We start from the raw sequence: 4,708 nt of genomic DNA, 5'->3' as shown, positions 1-4,708 counted from the left end.
ATGTGCATGTGTGTGTGTTTCATTGGGATATACATACATAATTCAGTTTGGTGCCTTAGTTTTAAGGTAATTACGAGTTCATTTTCTCTGGAGATATCAACTACTCTGTAGCAATTTATAATAGAGAAAGGCCAAAACAATACATAATTCTGTTTTCATCCTGGTAAGTCTAGAAAGAGCCTTGGTCATCAGGGAGAGACTGTTAATTACTCTCACTTACTGCCATTATGGCATAAACTTTATTGGTCAGGATTTCTCCCTTAAATCCTTAGTGTAAAACAAGAATGGGGAGGGGCAATCTTAAAAAATTAAAACTAACCAACACAGGGATTTGGGGCTGACAGTGGTTAGAAGAATAAAAGCCCAAATTTAGCTTATCAGTCTGCATATGTATGTATTTTTTAATGTTTCTTTATTTTTGATAGAGAAAGAGAGAGATAGAGCCCATAAAGGGGGGGGGGCTGCAGAGAGATAGAGGGAGACACAGAATATGAAGCAGGCTCCAAGCTCCAATCTGTCAGTTCAGAGGCTCACGCTAGTCTCAAACCCACGACCTATGAGATCATGACCTAAGCCAAGGTCGGACACTTAACCAACTGAGCCACCCTGGCACTCCAGTCTGTGTATGTTCATTAAACCCTCACTGAAGGAGAGTTACTATGCTCTTTTCATATAACCTAGGGTTCTGGGTGACTACTGCTATTTTGCTACAATGAAGGGACAGGCAATTATTATTCTCAGGTAAATCAAGGGCAAGGCAAATGTTCAAGATAGTCTTATGTCTCCCAAGCGATTCTCTTGGCTCCTTTCTCTCTTTTTCTCTTTTCTCCTTCCCTCTCATTCTTTCTCTCTCTTTTGACTAGCTTTTGGAAATTATGTTTCCTTTTCATTTTTTTAAATGTTTATTTATTTTTGAGAGTGGGGAAGGGCACAGAAAGAGAGAGACAGAATCCTAAGCAGGCTCTGTACTGTGAGCACAGAGCCCAATATGGAGCTGGATCCCCCCTATCTTGAGATCATCACCTGGGCCCAAATCTAGAGTCCAACGCTTAACAGATGGAGCTACTCAGGCACCCCTCTTTCATTTTTATACTTTCCTCCATGTTGATTTTGAAACCCATATTGAAAGGCACTGCTCTTTAATAATAACTCTTTTTTTTTGTAAAATAGATTTTATCCTTGAAAACCAAAACTACCTACGTAGATAGAACATTAACATTGTTCTATATTCCACTGTATTTCTACCCTCATTAACATATTTCTACCATATAGGATCTTGTTCAGGAAGAGAAAACTTACAATGACTTCATTGTTCATCCAGGAACTTCCTGAAAAACTATTAAAAGAACAATAAAATGTTTATCTCTTTAACTGATTGCATTAAATGAATATTGAGTCCCCAAGACTCTTCAGAATCCTCACCTCAAAATCCTCATTCCTTATAATTTCAAATAGTAAAATATCATAATTACTACCCAATCCCAATAAAGACCCTGGATAAAGACCATCCTAAACCTGACTCCCAAAACACAGAAGTGTTCCAATTTCATTTTCTTCCCCCCTCTATATTACCAAGACTCTCTCAAAGTAGTATTTTCCCATTCCTTGGTAAGAATGATCTCAGTTTTATTTTTTCATCAACAATTTATTTTAGTGGTATTTTTGAGAAAGCCAGTATTCAATAACCTTGGAGGTTCACTGAGCTCCAGTTGAGACTGTCATGGCCCAAAATCATCAAATTGGATCCTCCTCTGAGGCCCCTCAAGGTCCCTGCCAGGACAGAGGTTTTCATGGGCATGTGACTTGTGCAGTCCTCCGGTGCCACATACTTAAAGGAGCTCTGTGCTTGGTTTAAGGCTCTGTTGTTGCTGTCTTAAATTTCTTAACCATATATGAAAAAGGGACATTACATTTTTATTTTGCATTGGGCCTCACAATTATGTAGTCAGTGCTCCCTCTCTATCACGGATGTCTCTGATTAGGAGTGAGATAGGTAAATTTCTGATTTATGTATTTTTTTGCATTATTTCATTGATAAATCCAAATGTGACTATTTTGTCTCATATGAATAAATTAATAATTTTAAGCTTTTGATTATCTAATTAGGCTTGAAAACTTTTTTCTTTAATGAAGTTTTGCCTTATTATTTACAATTCTGTTATTTCTCTCTGTGTATTATTGTCATTTTGTTGTTGTTGTTGTTGTTGTACAACTAAAAGAGCAGAAGTTCTTGAGAAGTTCATGGGGAAGAAAACAGGCAATTTTCCTCTTGGACCCACCCAGTTTCACTGATATCTGTTGCAAGTAATAAATCAGTTGTTTTTCTGGGTTACTGAAATCAAATGTTAGGTCATCTATTCAATGATAAACAACACAATGGGCCAGAAAGCCAAAAACCTAAATGGCCTATCCTGTCTTACCTAAATTAAATGAAGCCATTTTTAAGCTTTTATCTTTTGGAAATGATCTTTTATAACCACACTTTCACATACAAAGAGTTTGACAGATTTCCATTGTATATCTCTTTTGCAAACATATTTTGAAAAAAAATTTGCAAATAAAAACTTAGGGCATTTAAGGAGCCGCCAAGATGGCGGAGCTCGGGCGTGAGGCTGGGGTGGAAGTGAAGGATGCAGGTGTTTTGCCGGTCAGAGCTGGGGAAGCGTCCAAGGACATCAGAATGGCAACGACACACATGGTCAGCCCAGTCTTTCTCTAGGAGGTGAAAAATTAAGAAGACCCATGGTCATCGAAATCATAGAAAAAAAAAATGAGTGTCTTAAAAAAGAAAAGACTTTAAATGTATATGGCACAGTGTTCTTTGGGACAGCAGCTAGTTTCTCTGGAATGTTGGCAAACTTCATTTTCAGACACTGCTTCAAGGTTAAACATGATGCTTTGAAGACCTATGCATCTGTGACTACACTTCTGTTTTTGTCTACTATAGTCACTTATAAGTTCCTTGTAATAGATGCTTTGTATTTGGGCAATATAAGCCAGGAAAATTGTGTTCTGAGAAGTTCACTGATTGGCATAGTATGTGGTGTTTTATATCCCACTGCTTTGGCTTTTTCTAAAACTGGATGCCTGGCAGTCAAGTATCATACTGTTCCATTGCCACCAAAAGGAAGGGTTTTACTTTACTGGCTCCTGCATTGTCAGACAGAAGTAAAAGCAACGATGATTCCTCTAGTCTTTCAGACCGTCTTTGGAATATTTAATGGTCTATGGCATTATGCAATATTTGAAAGTACACGTGAGAAGACTGTACGTGATGATTAATCAAAGAGTGAGTGGATAGTAAACCAGCAGAATGGGTTGTTTTGTTTTGTTTTGTTTTGTTTTGTTAATGATGAGGACTCAGGAGTTAAAAGTAACTCCAGACAGTTTATTTCTATGCCTCCTGCTTGGTCTATAGCAAGTACTCAATAAATATTCAGTAATTCACTATTTAAAAAAAAATTAGGGCATTTAAAAAACATAATGATTCCCCCTTTCAGGTAATATTATGCATCACAAAAACTATTCTGTGAGAATTTTTCAATGGTTTTTAAATTAAAGATTAAAAAAACACTTATTTTCTAATTTGTACCTCTCTTGCTCCCATTGTACAGAAGAATCTAAAAAGAAACATAAAGATTCAGTGGATAATCACATTATGCAACAGAATGCTCTCTAAAACTGTTCCTCCCCACCCCCACCCTGTCTTTTATCTGAAACATAATGTAACATTACTTCCTAAGACACTCTCTAAGTTCTTTCCAGTTTTAGTGAACAGCATTTCCCCAGTTGTTAAGTTGTAAAGAATAATGATAGATTTTATTATAGCTCAGCATGCAATGTATGTTTAACAATAAAATATACATTTTTGAAAAGACATAAGCCTTAGGGTAATCTATGCTTCTTTTCAGGACTGTATATTAATAAAAAATAATACCCAGGGAATTTATAATACTGATGAAAGAACCTTTGCAATGAACATAAGTAGATTTGGACACTGTAAAGCACACTCTTGTAGAGTATGTCTCACAGAATTTTATAAGGCAGAAATGAGTACGTATGTTCTGTTCCTTGAGTTAAAATACAGAAGCAATAAAATGCATTAATACCAAGTATCATTAACTCATTCTTTTGTGTTTTTACATGAAAAATGGGTTAGAACATAAGACCAATACATTTCTTATTAAAAAAAAAAAAATATATAGTGGAACACCTGGGTGACTCAGTCAGTTAAGAATCTGATTCTGACTTTTTGGCTCCAATCACTTGTGAGTTCAAGCCCCATGTCGGACTCTGTGCTGACAGCTCAGAGCCTGGATCCTGCTTCATTTCTGTCTTTGTGTCCCTGTGCCCCTGTCCCGTTGTGAATTATCTCTCCCCCACCCAATACAAATAAACATTAAAAGGTTTTTAAAAAAATAATAAAACGAAAAAAGAGATATAGCAATGAAGTAGTCTTTCATCCAAAATTAATAATATTAAAAAGATTTCTTTTAACTACCTTTTAAAATTAAAAGTCAATTTTCCAACAGTACATTTTGTACTAAATTAATAATAATAAATATATACATATATATAAAGATATATAATTTATTTAGAAGAAAGGTACTATGCAAAGTACTTTACAGGCATTATCTTAATTTTTCACAACAACCCTATGAGTTATGTAATATTATTATTTTAGAGATGTAGAAACTCAGACCTTTTA

At 35.5% G+C, this 4,708-nt stretch overlaps 1 pseudogene; it reads left to right on the top strand.

The window, feature by feature from the left end:
* The first annotated feature begins 2,590 nt into the window (after positions 1 to 2,590).
* On the top strand, positions 2,591 to 3,450 carry LOC115292758 (annotated as a pseudogene).
* The last annotated feature ends 1,258 nt before the right edge of the window (positions 3,451 to 4,708 follow it).

This window comes from Suricata suricatta, chromosome 5 (genome assembly GCF_006229205.1).
Source record: "Suricata suricatta isolate VVHF042 chromosome 5, meerkat_22Aug2017_6uvM2_HiC, whole genome shotgun sequence".
Classification (NCBI taxonomy): Eukaryota; Metazoa; Chordata; class Mammalia; order Carnivora; family Herpestidae; genus Suricata; species Suricata suricatta.
This window is presented reverse-complemented; position numbering and strand designations above follow the sequence as displayed.